Raw genomic sequence first — 23,199 nt, 5'->3', positions numbered from 1 at the left:
GCTACTTTGCTCAATTGAAAACCATTATAAATAAAATAAATAAAGGACCTACATGCAAGTTTTCACACCATTAACATTCCCTCACTCTTTCTTGGAATTGTTTGAGTGGGACATCTGACACTTGAACCATTTTTATTTCTACATAGATTTTGGTGACTTCATGTATTTCAGTGGTGTAGCTTTGCTCCACCCACCTTCAACATGCACAGAGGTCTTATAACAGCAATGCAGTAATTGGAACTGTGTGTTTTTGCTGAGACTTTAAATTGAAATTCTCCATACTCTATTGTTTAATGTATTGTAGGCCTTGTCATAACGTCAGTAGATATACACGGGCCGTCCACATATTTGAGGGTTGTGGTTCCTACTCATTATGGCTGGTAGTTTTGCAACATTAATAATAATCAGTGTTCTATTTTGAACAGACTCAGGATTCAAACAATCGGATAAACTAGTGGACAGTAAATAAAGTGCAGTATACAGTGTAGTGAATAGGGAGTGATTTCAGATGAGGCGAGTGTCTTTGGCTTCTGAACACTAATGACTGAACAATACCTTTCATAGATGCTATACAGAAGTACTGTTGTGCATCTGACACAATTGTTTACAATATGCAAATTGAGGATGATTAATAGATGATGATAATCAATGATAAGTGTCAAAATCTTAATTAACAGCATATCACATAGTAAGCTGAAGCAGAAATGTGGGAAGTAACAGATGACAGAAGAGGTTACTTACATTTAAAGCAGGCAATGGGAAGAATGGTGAATACTAATTTTAGAAGCTATAGAAATCAGGACAACAAATATATTAATATCTGTGTTGGGAAAATACAAATAAATTACAGCATATAAATGCAACGGTTAAACATCCAGTCTGGGCTGGTTTATGGTAGATATTTTGCCTTAATTTTTGCAGTGTTTACACAGCCGGTGTGCTCATATGGCAAACTGGGTTTTAGGTTGTCCGTATGTTGTTATGTGTTTGCTCGAATGGTGAGCCAGTCCATGAGCTGGTCAAATGTAAGCTGATTATCTCGCTCTCTCATACTGCGTCCTCATTGAGTAAATAACACACGCAAACAGACACACAAACAAACACACAATGCGCACAGTTGTGCTCTGGGACCTTGAGGGCAAAGCGTGGGTCAGTAGGTCAAAGTTCAGGCAGAGATAATGATGCATGACACAGTGGTGTGAGAGGCCACTGTGCACTGACAGTGATGGATCCTCTGTTCTTTCTTTCTTTCTTTCTTTCTTTCTTTCTTTCTTTCTTTCTTTCTTTCTTTCTTTCTTTCTTTCTTTCTTTCTTTCTTTCTTTCTTTCTTTCTTTCTTTCTTTCTTTCTTTCTTTCTTTCTTTCTTTCATATCTTTGTGTGATTTGCATGCAAGTATGTACTATTCTGTCTTTCACGCCTCTATTTGTCGCTCTGTTGACCCTTAAACATTTACACCAGCAATTTGCCAGTAATTGCACACCGTCACTCAATTGTGCTAATGAACAGATTAAATGGCAAAAGAGGGAGATAGAAAAGAAGAAAGATGGCATGCAAGTGGGAGTTAATGATGATGAATGGCTGGCTACACAGTAGGAGTGTGACTCTGCTGTTGTATGAGATGTGTATGTGACTGAGCCTCCCCTCCCAGCTTTTCTTGTATGATTATATACTTTTCCACAAAGGAACAATAGATTTTATACAACGATGAATGTGGCCTTTCTGATTCTGTTTTGTACTTAATAACATACGTTTGATTGGATGTAATCGAACCAAAACTACCTCCACCCACACAACTACAACCAAACCCCGAGGTTTTCCTCCTCTTCTCTTGACATCCCGTTGCTTTCTTCAACGCTTTCAACCGGTCTGAGAGCTCCATCCTCCTTTGGCTCCACAGGGACACTGAGACCAAAATTTAGGACGATGTTCAAAACATTCCTGCTGTAAAATCTCCCATTGTTTTTTTCCAATTGTTATGGCATCCTCCTACAAAACATATGATGCTGGTCATTGGTCAATCGGTATCACTTTTGTTTAAACTGACCAACAGTTCAGACTAACGTCCTCGCGTCTAACCAAACACAACTGGACTTCCGCTGACTCGCTGCGACCATCAGAAGTTCAAACACAAACAGAAGTGGTTCGCTGACACCTGTGTGACGTATCTTGTTGTATCTTGTGGTATAGTGTGACAGACCGAGAGGTGATTGTGGTGTGTGCGTTTGCAGTGGGAGAACCTGATTGGCAGCTCTATAACAACACGCCCTCTATATAATTCAAACCTAACTAAAAATGGCACCTGTCAAACAGCGTGAGTGTTCATGACATGAGTGTTTGACTGCGTGTCTCTAACAGGTATATGACAGAGGGGAAGCAAGGCGAGAATGTGCAGAGTGCAATTACACCTGATTTTGAACTATCACCTGCTGGACGAGTTCAAACACAGAGAAGCTGCAGATATTTTGAGGTGCTGATGAGAAAAGAAGATGGAGGGAAAAAGAGAGAAAGAGAGAGAAACAGATCTATGCCATATTCACTTGGCGAAAATGCTCGTAAGTACATGCATTTTTTTTCTATTGCTACTTTTTTTTTTAATCATGGATGATGTCAATGCAGCAAACCCACTAAATGCACCTTCAGCTGGATGAGACTTACATTATTCCGATAAGACTCCTGGACAAGGTTTAGTGCTCTCTACTCTGTCAGCCAAGGATTGTTTGAGAGGGAAACCACAGTTCAGCAAAACCAACAAGGTGACAACTGATTGGGGCAATCACATCAAATATAATTACGGGGAATCTGTATCATATCAATATTTAGAGCTTAACCACTTAAACGTTTTGCATGTGGACTCCCACTATTTGGATCAAGTGAGACAGCACAAGCAAATTCATTTATACAACTCAAGTGATACCAGAGGAAGTTTGAAAGTGCCTTGCAAATATTTAAAAGGAATCTGAAACAAACCGTAAAAGATTGAATAAAAGTTTGAACATACATGTACATTTAAAAAAAAGAAAATAGAAGAATGACAGAAAAATGTAAGTGATTAGCACAACATTCGAAGCAGTGGTAAGTAACAAGGTTTAAAGCTTAGTTTTTAAAGGTGGTCCTCTTTTCTCTATGAATTTGAAATATAATAACTGAATGATGCATCACAGATCTTTGTTTTCACTCTTGGCACAGAATGAAATTATTTTGCTGAGGATCTAAGGTGTACTACTCTGTTAATTTTTTCTGGCATTTTGAACATGCTGTTCAAGATTTTTTCTCTTATTGTTACATTTTTAGAATGACACAAGGCCGTTTACTGAGCAGAGTTCATGTGTCTGCTGAAGTTAAGCAACATCGTGTCTACACAGTTTGAAAATGAAAAAAAAAAAATGTACATTTCCATCCCATACCTGTTCGCCAAAACCAGCAGTGTGAAACCTTCTTTTACAGGGAGATTTAGCTATTTTTCAGCATGGACTCTATTTTCCCATCATTGTGAGTCAAACTGACAAGTGGAGACAGCAATTTTTTAAGTAAATGTAGTCCTTTGGAACAATTTTAGCCCATCGGTGTACCTCCTCCCAGAGTGCTTGTTTGTTCAGATTCTAACCGTCTGACCACATTTTTGAAAGGCTCATGCTTCCGAGACATGAGTCTCTCTTCATACAATAACTTTAGTGAATAACATAACCTTTAGTCAGTCAACAGCATTGCTTTTCATTCTTGGAACAGAATTTTCCTCTTGGAAAAAGTGCTTTGGTGTAGGATTTCCTCTCATCTTTGGCTGGCAGTAGTCATCCCGGTTGAAATGGTCACTGCAGATCAATTAGCATCAATTTGTAGCACCACTACCCACAACTTCAGCCTGTTCCTATCTAACGAGGGTAAATTTCACAAGTACAATTTTGAGATATCCAAACATGATTGTTTGTTCTATCTTTTAGATAACACTGAGCTTTGTGTACTCCAAAACTCCACACAGAAAAGCTCCAGTGAAGGTTCGAACCCAGAACCTCCTTGCTGTGAGGCGACTGGTCTGCCCAGTAGGATGCAGAGTGCAGCCAGATCTATATATTCATGCAATGAATTTGGGTCTGCGAACGCAGGGCTAAAAAACGACCCCTCTGAATGAAAAACTGATGAAGAGGTATGGACAGACAGAGCTTCTCTAACTGAAGACAGGTTGAAACATATCATGTAACTTGTGCGCATACTTATGGCATTGAGAGAAGTGTCTGGGAATTTAATACGCTCTGCTTGCTTCTTCTTGGCTGGCTGGTCTCATTCTTGTTCCAAACGGTGTGTCTCGGTGTGAGTCCGTGTGGGTCTGTGTGTGTAATGACTTTGCCTTGGTGTGAATATATGTGCGCACACGTGCATGCACATGCTTATATACATCTGCAACGGATAGGATAATAACTCTTGCGCACTAACAAAAATTAGACCTGGCAGTTGTGAAGAATGAATCATTGAAATCTGTGAGAACACATACACACACACACACACACACACACACACACACACACACACACACACACACACACACACACACACACACACACACACACACACCTGGGGCTGGATTTCAACAGTGATAAGATGACTTGCAGGTGGGAGAGCAGAACTGAAAGAGACAAATGATGGATTACAAATAGAAAGGCATCCATTTGTAACAAGGAAGTACGTCGCGGCAAATTAGTTATGTACTCGTGGTACATTTAAATGTTTGGTTTCCAACGGTAACCACAGAAACAATACACAAATCACTACGCCCTCACCCGCTCTCTGTTTGTGTGTGTTTCTGTATATGTGTAAGGTAATATGTCAAATCTTCTGTGTGCAGTCAAGCAGCCTTCACAGCCAGCATGTGAGGTAATAGCACAGATCTAACTTCAAGGTCAAGTTACCACATCAAACGGACTCTATTTCTCACACACACACACACACACACACACACACACACACACACACACACACACACACACACACACACACACACACACACACACACACACACACACACACACACACACTCTATGGTGTCTATGTTGTGTATATCTTAGTTGCCTTGAAGAAGAACCACCCCCCTCTCCCCCCGCTAAAGAAGACCTCTTTTCGTCTCTAAGGATGGCTCAACTTTATGGTGGGGCTCATGACAACAAGACAAGACAAACAAAAGCAACAAAGCATTATTGTGTGTGTGCTCTTGAGACACTCTCTCTCTCTCTCTCTCTCTCTCTCTCTCTCTCTCACACACACACACACACACACACACACACACACACACACACACACACACACACACACACACACACACACACACACACACACACACACACACACACACACTATTACAATATTGTAAAGTTTATGTGGTAATCAGCAATAATATGTTGAAGCAGTAGCATAGCAACACACACAAATGAAACACAGAGACTTGTTGCTTTTCAGAATTAGAAATCAAATTGACAAACTGGAGGACAAATCCATTTCCAGATTCTTTGAGTTAATTCACTTAGTTATAACATGATATCACTCTTTGTGCTTTGTCCTTGTGTGTGTGTGTGTGTGTGTGTGTGTGTGTGTGTGTGTGTGTGTGTGTGTGTGTGTGTGTGTGTGTGTGTGTGTGTGTGTGTGTGTGCATGTGTTGTTATGATGATCACAATCATTGTTATGGCATCCCTGACATGGTTACCAGATAACCTAAAAACAAAATATATACAGCCAGGTGTCACGTTACACACACACACACACACACACACACACACACACACACACACACACACACACACACACACACACACACACACACACACACACACACACACACACACACACACACACTGAACATGTTCAGAAAACGATTATGATTAATTGATGAGGAATTGAAGTGCTTAAAGTTTTCATTTGTACATTTCACCAGCCTTTGACAAGCCCAAAATGTCCTTTCAGCCTCTCAACTTGGAAACATTTAAAAGCTGCACATGCACTCTGTATGACTTTGTGCATGTCAATGCGTCTCTCTTTGGGTGTAGGTGTATTACTTGCTGTTGGTGCTCCTTTTTGGTTGCAGTAAAATGGCTTTCAGCTTTGAATGTGCTGCCATCCTGTTGATCAAAACAGTCTTTTAACTCACACACAAGCGCACACACACAGCGGGTCAACAGATGACACTTTGATATGGTGAAGCTTTTATGTCACTTCCAATGATGACAGAAAAGGCCAGCACAAGCACGCACATAAATATTCAGCCACACTGACATGCACTCATATGTTATCACTTAATACCACCATGTCAAATTCACCCTGACCACTGTTAAAAGGCCTGCAACAGTAAATGCCAAACAGCCGTTTGACAGCACGGTAAATCTTAGGGCTATTTTCCGATTCGATACTATCGTCACACTTAGGGACTGATTCCATATGTATTGCGATTGTTTTAGTATTAGCGATTCTACAAATACTGATGCTGAAAGGCAAACCAGCAAGCTCCCAGGCTAACTGTTAGTTGCAAGCTGTTGGAATTAACACATCAATTTAAAAATCCTAAAAAAATAAAGAAGAGAAGCCAAGAGAATGCATTTTTGTTCCCACCCCCAGTAAATACCAATGTTACAGCTGAGCCCACCAAAAAACTGCACCTTTTGTGATTATACATCTTGAAAAATAGCAACTAATGAATCAGTTAATGATTTTGTACACAGTTTACTACAGTAAAACAATACAGCAATGAAACGTCTTTTAAAAGTGGCCTTTAAGGTGATGTTTATCACAACGCCCCCTTTCACCCAGTTTTATCCCTGTAGGATAAACAGACATAATGGCACAGAACATTTTGTACACAGTCAGCGGAGGATGTTGAGTTTAGCTTTGTAATGTTGACCTTCAACTCAAACCTCTGAAAACATCAAGGAGTACAAAACTCGTAAACTCTGACACATACACACCCAAAAACAAAAATGTACTCAGTAGGTCACAATAACACCGTGGCTGAAATCAGTATTGTTGGTGTGTGTGTGTGTGTGTGTGTGTGTGTGTGTGTGTGTGTGTGTGTGTGTGTGTGTGTGTGTGTGTGTGTGTGTGTGTGTGTGAGAGTGTTTATGACATGTCCTGATGAGGCAGTTGATTTGGGCTGCTGGCAGGGGGTACTCTAATCTGGCACGCACTCGCTGGCACTGCACTACCTAGTTATCCTGTTATTCCACTGACAGCCACTGCCCTGGGAACAGGAGCTTGTGCTCACACACGCAAAGTACACACAAGTTTATATATTAAATACACACTAAAAATTCTCACACACACGAGAGGGGTGTGTGCATTTGCGTGAAAATATACACACCCTTCTCCAGGCGGTGTTCTTTCTGTTCTCGCTTTGGGACTGGTGGGGACAGATGGGAGAACAGTGGGAGTCTTGGCTACCATCATTCGAAAAGCAAAGGCATGCACGCACAAATACTCACATTTTACACACACACACACACCGGATCACAGACTTGGTCAGAAAGTGGCAAACATACAAATAGACAGGCTCAAATGCTCATGTAAAAGTGTACCTCACACGGTCTCTCTCACACACACATAGAGACAACAGCTAAACCACAGTCACACGCATACTTATTTACTTATAAACATGCACTCCGACTCAAACATGGCCTTTCATTCACACACATACACACACACACACACACACACACACACACACACACACACACACACACACACACACATACACAGGCTTACTAGAAACACGCACACTTGCTCAACCCATTCTCATCCCACAGTGCTCATGGAATATAAATCCTACTGAGAGTATATCACACAGATGGAGAGAAAAGATGTTCCTATAACCTCAGATAAAAGAAAAGAAGACAAATATGTAAGACGGAAATATAAAAACACAATTTCTCAACACAATCAAAACTGTGCAATAAAACAAAGATCACATTTTCACTCTTTTAACTAATAAAAGTCAGATCACACTCCACCAATAGATTTATCTCTGTATATATGTTCATTCTTTCCCTCTAAGCACAATAGTTGTGAGCTGAAAGGCTTAATGATTTTTGGCATGTCTCTGGGTCTTACCTAAACTTCAGCTTTCAATCAGGTGATAACCTGATACAACCTGAGTGGTCATATAACAAGTGAAAGGCCTGAATCATTAGTAAATGGACCTTTAAGCTGAGTTATATTTAGATCATATTTCACTGGAGATGAACAGGAGTAATTGAAATACTTTTCACCATGTGTACATGTCTTTCTGTGGTCGCTCTGTGTGTCTTCAACATAACATGACAACACAACTGCTGCTTTTACTTCAGCCTGACGAGCAGGACAAGACAATTTACTAATACACATAGTCTGACGTCTGTTCAGCAGCTAGCATGCCATCAGATATTTTGAATACAACTTGGCCTCCTAATCAAATGTGGGACGGCTAAAACAACAACAGCATGACATTTATTTATTGATTGATTACTTGGGAGTTGTTTTTCCTTGCAATATATGTTTTATTGTACAATATGTACAGCCTTGGTCCTGTTGTTGTTAAGCTGTTGCACACACTGTTTGCTTATTTGACCTTTTCATGTTGTTCAGTTAAACACAACAAACAAAGGAGCTCCTCTTTTTCCTGTTACAAGGTCACCATACATGTTTTTCTAGTGCGCGTCAGTTGGAGCTTGGTCAAGCATTTATTCCTCCCACTTCAGTATGTGTAGCTGGACATGCAAGTCTGCTGTTTTAGGGTTGAGTATGCACGGGCAATATAAACAACATTATATAATGAACCTTATGTTAGTTTAATGTAATCTCATTTCACATCTGTAAAGTGTCCACAAAACAGACAAAACAAGTCATACAAGCCTCAGCGCATCAAATGGAAATCACGAGTATCGATATAAAGGAACATTTCCCACAATGCCAAATTGGTCATTTACAGTTCTTTCTAAAATGTATTACATCCATTTCTACAAGCATGACAATTAATAATTGAATTTGATATATCTATATATGCATATTATATATCTGTGTTGATTCAGCAGGGCCACATAAAAAAAATGCAATTCTCCTTTCCATTTGTGACCTGAAATCTCAAATTTTCTCTTGATTGCATAATTTCTCCTCACTATAGTTTGCGGATTAGTGATTGTATGATATTTATTTAATCTGTAGCATTTTAGATTATTTGATATAATTTAGAATTTCACTATTGATATCACTGTACCCATAACTGTTTATCATAATGATTATCATCTCTCTAGCTTTAGTTCTTTATGTCAAGTATTAGAATATTTCTCATGTACCTAAACAGTATTATTTTTGTAACATTTGATGATAAATAAGACGTTTTAGTCTATAATCCAGAGGTTGTGCCAGCTCACTGAGGCCCTACTCAATGTCAAACATTCACCATTCCCACACCCATAGATTGGTAGTGAGCAGTAAAATCTGAATGGTCTGTTACATAAATGTTGTTTTATGTTAGTATACCGCTCATAAAAACATGTATAGGACCATATATACTGGCTTATTTTATCTATGAGAACCTTATACATTTCCATAAACAATGCTGTAATTGAATCTTGCCATTTGTCTTGCCAGATATTCTCATTGCGTAGTGCCTCTGAAAGGCTTACCTCACGTTTGTTTTTAAAGTGTTACCAATAAGCAAAAAAAAAATCCCCGACCAAGATCATCACGTGATTAAAAAAATCACTTCTTGATGAAACGTGAAGATTATTATCTGTCTGGTTGTAGTCTTTCTGTGTCTCGTCTGCTCTGCGTAACTCGTACTGCTTATAAGGTGTGTTCCTCTCTGTCTCGCTGTCGGTGCTCATTTGTGGTGTTTTAGGGAAGAACAGGATGTTTTGTTTCTGGTTCTTTAAGTGTCCAACTCACACAGTCTCAGCAGTTATGTGTCTTGTTTGATTGCTCTCGTCTGGAAAGCGAATGCTGAAAGGCAGTGGAGACAAAGGGTTTGTCTCGATACCCACACCAGACATTTTTGTGAGAATTCAAGGGCACATGTGTCTGTCGATTATTGTAGGCCATAAAACCCGATTATAGATACATCACCACTAACAACTGGACTGCTGTTCTGCAGTAGACCAGATGGTTTTTTTCAGATGGGGCCTTTCTTGCCAAATTGTACTATATAAATGCACAAGTGCTCAGCCCTGCGAGCACAAGGACAGACCAGGCAGCAATCAACAGAAACCTCACCCATTGGTTAGTGAACTGTCGTTCTGTAGACTCAAGTTTGAATTTTAGCCTTCGCCATCTTGTTATTTTGGAGCTTGAGATGACCATATTTGGATGAGCTATGGGGGAGGGAGCGGGGGATCTGACTCAATCTGATTGGGGACACTACGCCCGCCTGCCTATAACGGAAACCTGACTGCACCACAGGCCTGTCAATCAAACAGACACACCCCCAAAAAGGAAAATACCACTTTTTGCAGCCTAATATCTAACTAATGATGAGATTATTTTCAAATGGACCGTCAGAAATTTTAACTCTTTGGTCTATTACAATGCCTGTATGTTCTACATACTGTCAATCTATGTAAAACTTTAAGTTATTTTCCTCTTTTCCTGTTCAATTCATCTCTCTTTTGCACTTCAAATTTAATTTTTACCTTCATGCCCGTCTGATTCTCCTCATATTCAATTCACTACATTGTATTGAAGGCAAGATACTATGAGATGGGGGAAGACCACTTCTTTATGTCAGTTACTTCTAAGGAACATTTACATTTTTCATCTCATTCCAGTTCATCACGATCATCTTCTCCTCTACATCATTAAAGTTGCATCATCTATAAACTCATTTCATCCCTTTGGGAGTTCAGCAGCATCACATTTTGCTTGTGTTCTCCAATGAGAGGATATTGCTCATGCCTTCTCACCCTCATTCCACCTTTCTTTCCTTCTTCCTCGACAGGCTGACGACAGCAGCTGCCATGAAGATGGAGGCAGAGCTGGTACTTGGAAAACAGAAACAGCACATTAGAATTCTCAGGTAAGTAAATAACCAGAGAGAGAAAAGACAAAACAAAAACAACAACAAAAAAAGGCATGGTATTGTGTAAAGACGCTTGGAATTAGTTTTTTTTTAATCTTCATCATCTCAAAGCAGGACACACAAACCAACACAAAAACAGAAGATTAAAAAAAAAAGAAAAAGAGAGAGTATTGGTCTGTATCATCCTGCTTGGCTGTTCGCTCATTGACCAGATGCATGGCAGGGAGGCCAGGGCAGATGGGAAACAACTGTGTGAGATGATAGAGGGAGGACAAGAAAAAGTGGACAAAAACAGAGGAGAGAAAGTCAATTCAGCTGACCCACTGGTCAATGCCTAGAAATAGGGAGAGAGAGCGAGAGAGAGAGAGAGAGAGAGCCTGAAAAAAAATGAGAAGTTAATGAGAAGTTAAGGAGAGGTGATGAGGAGAGAGGTGGAGGTGAAGAGAGTGGGAGTGAGCGGATGAGATGTCAGGGAAAAGAAATGCTTTTTAATCAGGCCACTGACATTGAGAGCTGCTTAATGAGTAAACCATCGGGTGAGCAAACGCATGCAATCTCCTTCTCTGTGTCTCTGTTTTTCACTATCTCAGCCTTATCACCGATGACAGATCTGGCTCATATCTATTCCTCCATTTGGTGCTGTCAGCCTTATGATTTATGTCATCTGACATTATAAAACTGGCTCTCGTGACAAGGAGTGCCCACGCTCCCCTCCAATCTGCACGCACGCATACACACTCTCAGGCACTGCAAACCAGCTCAAAGTCTGCTCTCTCATCCCGTCTCGTCTCGTCTGTGACTCCGTTCATTTTTGATCACCTTAAGCCACAAACCCTAAATAAGAACAAACAACGACCACTCAACCCCTGCGGAGCGCTCAAAAAACGGTCACGTTACTTTGCACGCAAGACCCGGACGTGTTTATGATGTTTGTCTGTGAGCGTACAGACCTTGGGTGTGAATCTGCAACTGTGTGTGTCCAGTATATCCACGTGTGTCACGTGAGTCTATGTGTTCTCACTTTTATGTGTGTGTGTAAGAAAATAGGAAACTGTTCAGTGTGCTCTCACCCACATGCTCCTTCAAAGGTGTTCTCGCAATAACAGAATGTTCTATTCCAGTGCTCTAGTTTTCCACGCTTTGCAATAGTTTGTGACTTGACTGAGCATGTGTGTGTGCATGTGCGTGTGCACATATGTGTGTGTGAGTGTGAGCTGGTGATCTTTCATGTGGCTCAAAGTGCTTTTCGTCTGAACATATTTTTTAGAGTGTGAGAGAGATTAAGGAGAGGGAAGGAAAGGGCGAGTGCTGTAAACCATGGAGTCTTTTTTTAAAGGACATCAGTGCTCAATTACAATCTGTGTCTTATATTCATTTATTTACTGCCTTTTCTGGCTCTGTGTCAATCTTTTAATTTTGTTTTTATAATTTACAATCATTCATCAGTCTTTTTCTGACTGCTATGCAGTCAATACTTTTGTCAATGTCAATACATGACAAAATTACATTTGAAAATGTTCTTGCATTTTACATCCTTTAGCTATACCTATTGACATTGAGCAAGAGGCAAGGTGCAAGCAGGTCAAAGTCAGGGGGGGATCCCTGTCTCGCATGGCCACAATGTTCACACATAGGTGCATAGTCTGGCTTGTTTGTATTTCTTTAAACCAATCACAGTTGTCTTGGATGCAGCGACTGTACCTTTGCAAAATAGTGTCGTGGGGGAATTGTTTTGGTGGAACATTTGTATGTGGGGAGACAAGCCCTGCCATTAGAATGGCCAAATGTCTGCGAAGCACCGAAACGAACCAAGAAGGGCAGCTTTATTGTATGATCCAAATCCAAACATTCCATGTTCACACAGGTTGGTAGCTTGGAGGTTGTCTGTGCTGTTTCTCATTGAGATCGGGATTTTGAAAACGGTAAAAAACAGATAGAGGAGAATTTCGCCTGAAATGGTTGGAAAAAAGATGGTTTACACAAACATTCTACATCCGGTGAGTCAGACTACCAGTCAACCAAATCTGCATGTCTCTGGACTAGGTCACGAAGCCAGAGCACCCTTTTAATTGATGGCACATGATTGAGAAGCAGACAGGAAATGTAGTGAGAGAGGGGGGGGGGGCGAATAACAGGCAGACAACGTCTCTCCAACCACAGATGTTGCGTTGAAGCACCTCATAGAGGTATGATAACTTTAACTTTACCACTAAGATGTGCCCTCAACCTCAGGTGTGGGCGAGTGCTGTTAAAGCATACTTGTCAAAAATGGCTGCAGTTTCAAGCACCTAAAAAAACTTCTAAACAGGGGGAGAAAAATAGAGAGGAAGCCCAGAAACAAGCAAACTGCGTGTCAGAAATCGGTGTCTGCAAACTCTCAAATGTTTTAGTTAAATGTCACACAATTACTTGTAAGAAAAGCTATTCTCCAAAAGTGAAAGGTTTTACTTCTCTTACACGCTGATAAACTCCATTGGAGTATTTTGGGATAAAGAGTCGTGTATTCATCAGAGTATTTGTGAAGGAGGAAGAAAATTCCCTACAATCTTTCTGACATAGCCAAATATGTCATAGTAATGTAATCCTGTAAATGTATTTACGAAAACAAGTCAAAGAGTCTCCTGGAAGTTTTTTTTATTTTTTTCTGCTGTTATTCGGTGTGTGTGTGTGTGTGTGTGTGTGTGTGTGTGTGTGTGTGTGTGTGTGTGTGTGTGTGTGTGTGTGTGTGTGTGTGTGTGTGTGTGTGTGTGTGTGTGTGTGTGTGTGTTTCAGAGGTGTGTGTGTGTGTGCGCGGCAGCAGCAGGTCCTGCGAGCAGCTCTCTCCTTGCTCTGCTCCTCTGGCAGCGAGCTCACAGATGTACAGGGTTTCCTCAGCCAGCTGACGGGGGCCTGGCAGGCCTCGAGATCTCAGATACTGCAGCACAGCACACAGGTGTTCTCAGGTAACACATACACTCTGTCATTAACACAGACACAAAGTGAAGCAATACATTTTAAGGAAATATAAAATGAGAAAACAAGGTTGGATGCATGAGGGTAATTTATAGGACAGCAAAGAGGGTGTATTTTCATTCAGACCTGACATGAAAGAAAAGAGGCGGAGAGATTTGAGCAAATAATCTCTCAGCAGGAATAAATATTAGTTTAACTAACATTGGATGGACCATAATGTGTGTGTGTGTGTGTGTGTGTGTGTGTCTATGCGTGTTTACAATTAATACACAAACTCTCCCAACTTTTAAAGAGAATTTAGACGAGGGAATGTGTGTGTGAGCTCATATGTGTGTAAAGGCTGTAAACAGATGAAACTCCTACTATAATTTTTACAGAGATGCAAGCAACAGAAACAAGAGTGCTGGCTCTGTGTTAGTGTGTGTGTGTGTGTGTGTGTGTGTGTGTGTGTGTGTGTGTGTGTGTGTGTGTGTGTGTGTGTGTGTGTGTGTGTGTGTGTGTGTGTGTGTGTGTGTGTGTGTGTGTGTGTGTGTGTGTGTGTGTGTGTGTGTGTGTTCATCGTTGACAAATGCAAACTCCTGGGCCTTTCTGTGCGGAGTTTGCATGTTCTCCCTGTGCTTGCGTGGGTTTTCTCCGGGTTCTCCGGCTTCCTCCCATCATCCAAAAACATGCACCTCAGGTCAGGTTACCTGGCGCCGCGCTAGTGGCAGCCTGCTGCAGCATCTCCCCCCTGAGAGCCCCCCTGCTGTAGTGAAGAAATTTCCCCTCGAGGATTAATAAAGTGTATAAAATCAAAATCAAATCAAAATCAATAAATGCACCATAGGTGGGTCTTTTTCTCTCGCCTGCACGTCTGCATATGTGTGTATGGCAAACAAGAAAAACAGGGGACTTTGACAGAGGAAGAGGAAGTTAAAGAAAGTGTTCTCCTGTTTGTGCTGATGCCGTGTGAGTCTGTGTTTGTTCAGTGACGTTATCACAAAAGGCAGCTGTTGCACGAACCAACGGAAACAATAAAATACACACAGAGGAATAGACAGACACGCATGCATCTGAATGCACAATACATATGGTTACAGGAAAGACATATCTTCTCTCAAAGAGATCCACACATTCAGAAGGAGCCAACAGGAAATTGTATCATCCCGATTGCTGTACTTTATTCTGTACATTGTTGTTTCTCTGGAAAATAGCAATTTATAAATGCAGTTTTGGCAGTTTCTGATCATGTAAATGATGTGAAATTTATCAGGAAAAAAACCCAAATCTGTGATTTGTTATGTAATCCCGTATCAATATGCTAAATCTAAACCTCATGGTTTGCATTTGTGTATCAGATCTGTTTAGTGACCAAACTCGAACAGATGCTGTATATTTTGGGAGGTTTTGAATTTACACTGTCGAACTCCAGTAGTTAAACTATTTTTAAAATGTTGTTACACAGTCAGGAGTATAATCTTAATATGGAAGACAAGACACAGGATGTGAGAAATGTAATACAGAACTGGGCAGACTGAATGAGATACACATGACACAATATACTGTAAACCTATGGGACACAGAACAACACATTATTGTACAGACAGACAAGTGCTACCAGTGTCTTCATCAGTGCATCATTTCAGAGCTGGATTGTTTCTCATTATCAAGTAATTGCATATTATTTTCCCAACAGATTCCTCATTTGGTCTATACAATTAGTGAAAAATGTGATGAAGCCCTCATGCGTTTTGTTCAACTCAGAGCCAGATTCACAAAGATATTTGATTTGGAATCACATAAAAGAAAGAAAAGCATCAAATGAGAAGCTTTGATGTTGGCAATGTTTGATATTTTTGCTTGACAGTGAACAACCCATTAATTATCTTGACGGTTCTTTCCGTCAACTAACTTTCCATCATCTGTGACTTGTTTTCAGCCCTACTCCAACCTATTGTAATAACATTTCAAAACGGAGCCACAGACCTTAGTCAGTCACCTACATATGACACCAAACTGATATGGGCGTTAGCCAGCTATTAAACTGTACTACCTGTCTGTCAGCGTTCTGTGCTTAGCGTCAAACAGCGGAAGAATGGAGAAGGAGAGGGGAAAACAGGGCAGGGAGAAACATAAGGAGGTTTCCCAATGTGAACAGATGAATGTGGTTAATGGTTAGGTGAAGAAGAAGAAGAGGGGGAAGACGAGAGAGAGCAACCTCGAGGGGTGTGGTGTTTTAGAGAGAACAAGGCAAAGACGAGCGATGACGTCAGAAGAAGGCATAATTAATCTCTGTTCCTTTTGTGCAGATGTCAGCAGGTTACTTGTACAATTTAATGGGAAGGTGATGGACACAGAGGTTTGAGAGTGTGGGAGTTTTCATTCAATATTTTGGAAAACAGAAAAAAGGTTGACATTGATATTAAGAAGGAAAGCAGTGACTAAGTGTGTGTGCATGTGGGTGTGTATGACCGATCCATGAACCGCTGCCATCTGCCAACACCCTGGGCCATCCACGGATTATATGGTATCTGTTTCCCTGGGAGCAAACGTTGAGCTGTATATATGTGTGTGTTGATGACAGCAGCAATATAAAAACATAAAATATATTCGTACCCAGTTTGGCTGAAAACTTTTCTTCCCATCACCTCCCCGTTTAGCACGGCCTCCACTTCTGTCTGGATATGTTTGTCTGTTCGCGCAGTAGTATGAGTATTTCAAGATCACATAAGAAATGTATGCGTTACAACATGCAGAAATCATTGGAAGATGTATGGACTGCATCAGAAAAAGAAAAGATTCCCTCACATAAACAATCTACTGACGTACAACTAGTATCTGAAGTAGAGCCAAAGTATTTTTTTAAAACCTCATCTACCGGGGTTTATCTCCTCATAAAGTCTGGCATTAAATGTGAGTTTCAGAGGGAACAGATAGTAAATTCCTTGTAATTCAGTAAGAACAATCTTCAGGGCAAAAACAGTGACACTCCTTCAGGTCTCCGTACTTCCATGACCTTTTTTCCCATGAAGCTGCTGTGGTTCAGAAGTTGGTATATTTGTATTACTCATAATAAACTAGGCAGACATCCAAAAATGTTTGTGGTACCCAAACTCTTGAGAATGTGATATTATAGTAATGTAGCCTACACTTTCATAAAAATCCCAGGGTTGAGCTGTGTGTGTGTGTGTGTGTGTGTGTGTGTGTGTGTGTGTGTGTGTGTGTGTGTGTGTGTGTGTGTGTGTGTGTGTGTGTGTGTGTGTGTGTGTGTGTGTGTGTGTGTGTGTGTGTGTGTGTGTCTGTAGGTAAATGTCAGGTCGCTGTAACTCACAGGACTTTATGTTGTCACATAGCCTGGCTGTGTGGATTACTGTAACTGAGCTTCTTTAGCTCCTCATGTTTTACTACTATGCAAATCCTGCCGTACCGAGAGGCACTGGGTTTTTTTGTATGCGTGTTTCCATTAGTGTCAGAGAGAGAAACCAATTTTTGTGGATAGCAAAATGATCACTGTTACAATTAGTGAATTAGAAGAAGGACTGTGTTCCAAAAGAAGTACTTCTCTTGGTATACTCACATCTACTAGTCTTACATATTAGGACTCTTACTTGTGGAGCACTTGAATTTCGACAACTCAGTGTTGTCTCAAATTACACACTGCTGTTCTGCACTTAAATAACCGTATCATTCGAAATGAATGTGTTTTGTACCCTCTGTTTAACTTGCACAATAAACACACTAATGGCTTCAATCCAGCAGCAGTATGGTGCTACTTCTTGAAAAATAAATGCTTTTGTGCAGTGTTTTGCAACAGCTTGAGCTTCCTCAGCTGCTGCAGTAGACAAGATGGCAACCGTTGAGTCTGTCCAGTGCACTGCATATTTCCATACTTAACCGTATGAATGACCTCATGCACTCAAAATAGTGAGTGTTAGTACGTAAGGACACCATGTGGAACAGAGCAAATGTCTTTCACATGCCCCACTACCTTGGATAAAAGAACCCCGGGTCTCATGTTGGCCACCTCAGCTATATTGTGCAAATAGGGTTGATATCAAATACAAACATGAAACTTGCCAAAATATTGCTTGACAGCTTCCTGTAAGGCTCTTCTTAATGTAACACCTGAACCACAAACAAAGTAGAACAAAAATGTCTGGAGAAAAATCTGTTTCTTCTTTAAACGGAAGCTCTTAAAGCAGGACTCAGCATGAATCCAGGATCTGGGGAGAGCAGCAGGTGAGTCAACTATCAATCACAGCACGGCAGTCATCAGAGCCTCCCATAAGCCTTCAAATCTTATTGACGAAGCAATCATTTCCAAAATGTCCCCCAGCACACTAGGTTCTTAATTTAGTGATGGAGAAGATAATTAATTATTGACTTAGTATTTCTGGAGAGAAGTTGATGCCATTTGACTTGAAGTCAACTGGAGCCAAGGACTATTTGAAGCCATCACCTCAAAGTAATTAAGGTCATTGCACTTTTCTCTGCTTTTGCATTGGCTTTAGCCCCAAGCTAGTGTAGTTGCTGCTTGATCAGTGAATTTATTCAGACATTTACAACGACCAAATTTGTCAACAAACAGTGCAATTTATCCACAGGGTAAATAATTATATTTTTTAGTTTTATGACAATGTTAATGCATTAAAATCCAGTTAATTATGTTGGTTATTTGTCCTAAATTTCTGAAGTGTTCATATATTTTCTGCATTTGTCTGCTCTTCCCTGCTATTTGGGTTTGACATATTGGGTCAGTATGTCAGAAGATAGAATTAGATAGAAATTCAACATTTGTATTCGATCCCAATAAAAATACTGTAAAACTGTCATAGTAAGTTGGTGGCCAGCTGGCAGCAAGTTGCTGTAATTTCACAGCCACCTAGTTGCATGGTGTGCTTCTGTTTGCTAGCACTGAGACACATAATAGAAGTGCTGCAGAGAAAGTCAGACAGGCTGCTTTGCTTTGCTTTTATTGTGAAGCCTTTCTGCTCCATCAAGTATTTATACAACTATTGCTGTTTGGACCTGACTGTCACACTGTGTATTTGTGAGAGTTTCTGTGTGTTTCTATGTGTGTCTTTGTGCAAGTTGTTCTTTGTACGTGCATTCTTGTGTTTTCTGATTGTGCGTGTGCGTGCGTGTGCGTGCGCGTGCGTGTGCGTGTGTGTATGTGTGTGTTTGTGTGCACGCTGCTTTACCCTGGCAGACCTTGTCATGTCACAGTGACCAGAAAGCAATTATCGGTGTTTTGCCGGTTTGAGAAGGACCTCCTACACTCCCCTCTTCCTGCAGAGAGAGAGAGAGCGAGAGAGGCAAGATGAGAAGGCCAAGAGAGAGAAAACAGGGCCACAGAAAAAAGACGAAGATGAAGAAAAAAAAGACTGAGAGGGGAGAGAAAGTGAGGAGAAGAATGACAGAGAAAAAAAAAGCAGCGAGGGAGAGCAAGGAAAACAGACTTGGAGGAAGAGAATGTCAGGCTGACATTACTGGATCAGTTTGAGAGCTCTCCAGGGCCACAGTCATTGTGCCCTGCTGCACCTCTCTGAAGGACCCTCACAGACAACTTTCTCAATATACAGTAGATACACACATACGCGCGCACACATAAATACAAACAGTTAACACCTCTTTGACACACTCCACTACACACACTGCTGCCCTGTCAGCCATGCAAACAACGAGCCACACACCCACACAGGGCCTTTGTCTGACAGCAAGGGTGGCTACATATACACTAATGGTAATGCTAATATTAAAATTTTTAGCATTGATCATAACTCAGATTCTCACACATCTATTGCAAATACCGCAGAAATAAACCAGGAATTGTCTTCATGGAAAACATTTTAGATCAATGCTTCTGTATGTACATAATGAGCCACCGAATGTACGAACCATGGAGCCCTTTAATGGGCGGACATTTCCTAGATATGCAGACTTATTTCTACAATCCTGGCTTGTTTAGCATTTTCAGTGTACAGCAAGCACACTAAAAAGCCTAGGTGGTTATGAACAGTATAGAAAGGTGCAAACGTTGTATGTATATATCTACGACTGACAAAAATACTATCCAATCCAAAAAGGTTGGGACGCTGCGTAAAATGTAAAAAAAACAGATACATAAACGAGACAAATAACAAAATGCGATGACTTGAAAATCATGTATGTCGATATTTAATTGAAAGTAGACCAGAGACAACATATGAAATTTAAATGTTGTTATTGTTTTATGCTCATTTAGAATTTGATGGCAGTAACACGTTTAAAACAAAGTTGGGGCAGGGGCATGTTTACCACTGTGTTGAGTCACCTCTACTTTTAACAACACTCTGTAAACGTTTGGAAACTGAGGAGACCAGTTGCTGGAGTTTTGAAAGTGAAATGTCGTCCCATTCTTCCGTGTTCTAGGATTTCAGCTGCTTAACAGTTCAGGGTCTCCTTTGTCGTATTTTTCGTTTCATGATGCGCCAAATGTTTTACCACAACTCTGATACTGATGGTAGAGCATTACTGCACTGGTCCTTGTAGTCATCTGTCTTAAATCCTGTCTGATGAAACAGGGGTCGGTTTCACTTCATTTGCAACAGGCAAGCTGCAAAATAACATCTTTTCCTCATGCATTGATTTGAACACATCTCACCATTTTGGACAAATGCTATAAAATCACCACATGCATGGGCATGCAAGAGTCTTGTAAGACTCACAATTATGAGTTAGTGAAACGGGACGCTGACATCATTTGCTCTCACATTTGCCACCACAGCGCTCGCATCACTTTTGTGAAAGTGATACACTTAAATGTTTAATCCTTCTGTCTACAGCAGCCACGTAAAGTCAATTCTTCATGTGCTCATGACACGAAACGCTGTAACCAAAGACACACTGTTGTTTTTTTTTCCTGAGGATTAACTACATTGGTTTACTATAGGTCTGTGAGTGGTGCCAAAATGCTGTGGATGAACAGCTGCAGTCCTCTATCAGTATATACACCGTCACTGCTGTTGCTGATGTACTTCTTTCTCTATACACAGCTGATGTTGCTATCGCAAAGGGCAAAATTAATCCAAGTAAATAAGGAGATGATACGGAATCCGTATTTGTATTCAGACCTGACACTTACCTACCCCGTCGTCCTCTAAGGTCATCATTTGTTCCTGCTTTTACATACAACCCAGTTCAGTACATATGTATTGGTATGTACAATATATAAATTAAGAACATTTCTTGTATGTGCTGTCAGTGTTGTTGATAAAATGGCTGAAGTGATGATTTTGTTGTCCCACTTTTTTATGTATAAAATATAGGAGCAGTTTTTGTGCTTTTATATTTAGCAGTGAAACATGAATGAAGCTGTTGAAAATAGTGAGAAGTTTGTGTAAGCGTCGATGCTGATTATGAAACGAATGATCGCAAGCCTTTGTCATCGCCAATATGCAAATATTTATACTTCTGCCAGCTGCACAAGGTATTTTCCAGATAATAGTGGCGTGTCTCGAGTTCCTCACTATTCAGACCTGGAACTTAAGTGCTTTTCTCTTGCGTGATATCCACTCCTGCCTGGAGCTGCAGAAAGTCCAGTGCTACAGTCTGACAACTTGTTGGCCTGGCATGAAATCTAAATATTGCAGCTAAGCATCACTTCCAGGTCTGTTTTTCAATAAATGTATTCATCGGCCTGGAAAACTCTTATGTAAATAACACTGTGCTGAATAAAATGACACGCCTACCTTTGCAAGAGCACAGCAGGTTCATATTTAAGGCCTTTAAATCTTAATAATTGTTTTTATTTTATTGTGGTCTTGTGGTTTTTGATAACGTCTACTTTATATTGCAACTATCAAGGTGACAATGGACAGACAGTGAAGGAAAGAAACGGTAATAACACAGCAGCTACTGTATCAGGCACACACCAACATAGACTGCCAGACACTGGTATACTGTTTCATGTTTTTTATCCCCCGGAGCACAAATTCCCTCAAACTCCCCTCATCTCAACACACACTCCTCCTTCCACTCTCTTTTCCAACTGCTTCCTTGTGTCTCATTTTTCCACCTTTTTTTTTTTTTTTTTTTTTTCCAACACTGTGGTTTTTCTCACTCTTCTTCCTCACCCCTTGTTTATGAAACACAATGAGCTAATGTCTTTCTCTAGTGTTCCTCCTCCTCCGCCTTTTATTTTGTTCCTCTTTACCACTCGACACTCTTAGATAGTTTCATTTGATGTGTCCTCCTTTGCTCAAGTGTGAGGACACCATGTGATATAAAAAAAAAAAAAAAAAAACACACCCACTGTACTTGTCTGTCTCTTGTCTCTCCTCATTCTCTCCCTTTCTGTAAATCACACGGTGTAAAAGCCTCTGGTGACAAGCCTGGCTTTGAGTCAGCATTAGATTGCACCAGTATGCAGGCCAGCTTTTGTAAGCTTTCATCACATCTTCATTGTGTCAAGTAAACTCAAATTGTGTGTGTGTGTGTGTGTGTGTGTGTGTGTGTGTGTGTGTGTGTGTGTGTGTGTGTGTGTGTGTGTGTGTGTGTGTGTGTGTGTGTGTGTGTGTGTGTGTGTGTGTGTGTGTGTCTGTGAACAGTACCGAACGAAGAGCTGCAGCATTCCAGTGTGGAGCTTCAGAAAATGAGAGAAGAGAAAGAGCGCCTAACTCAGCAGCTGATGTAAGTGTCTACAGTATTTGGTAACACACACATGCACACACGTATGACAGCAGGTGCACAGATGGTGATGCAGGTGTATCGTGGTATTTTGAGTATGCTGGGTGAAGAACAGGTCACTGCAAGGCTTGGCTTTATGTATAATTTCCCTCCGCCAATCAAAACCGACTGCACAGCCGCACTGACACCGCCCAAACCAGGAAATGCTCACGGTCCTCATACCGGGCCTGCTAAGCTGCAACAACAGAGGATTTGACTTGTATACACTCACACAAAGGTCTAGTCAGGGGTTTAAGACTTCAGAATAAATATGCCCCTGTGGATTTTGAAAATATGCTGAAGCTCTATCAGTTCAAAGATATTGCAACTGCTTTGAGTTTTGTTTTTTCTTTTTTATCTTTTCCTTCCTCCTAAATACCTGGACCTTGACTGTAGACACAAATATACACATGCAGATAAATGAACATCCACCCCCACAACACACACTTTACAAAAGCCACAGCAGTTGTGCAATTGTAATGTAAATTTGAGGTAGTCACCTACTGCATGGTTAGCTTTCAAATATTGTACAATTTATGGA

At 40.7% G+C, this 23,199-nt stretch overlaps 1 long non-coding RNA gene across 1 annotated transcript; it reads left to right on the top strand.

Moving 5' to 3' along the window:
- The first annotated feature begins 2,476 nt into the window (after window positions 1-2,476).
- Window positions 2,477-22,607, top strand: LOC138616656 (uncharacterized). The gene is made up of 3 exons (XR_011310605.1): window positions 2,477-2,553; window positions 10,941-11,018; window positions 22,541-22,607. It is a non-coding gene; the product is annotated as an uncharacterized lncRNA (long non-coding RNA).
- The last annotated feature ends 592 nt before the right edge of the window (window positions 22,608-23,199 follow it).

The sequence above is a fragment of the Brachyistius frenatus genome, unplaced genomic scaffold (assembly GCF_029030835.1).
Source record: "Brachyistius frenatus isolate BFR_SWC_R1_liver_20210118 unplaced genomic scaffold, ASM2903083v1 Contig_1, whole genome shotgun sequence".
NCBI lineage: Eukaryota > Metazoa > Chordata > Actinopteri > Embiotocidae > Brachyistius > Brachyistius frenatus.
This window is presented reverse-complemented; position numbering and strand designations above follow the sequence as displayed.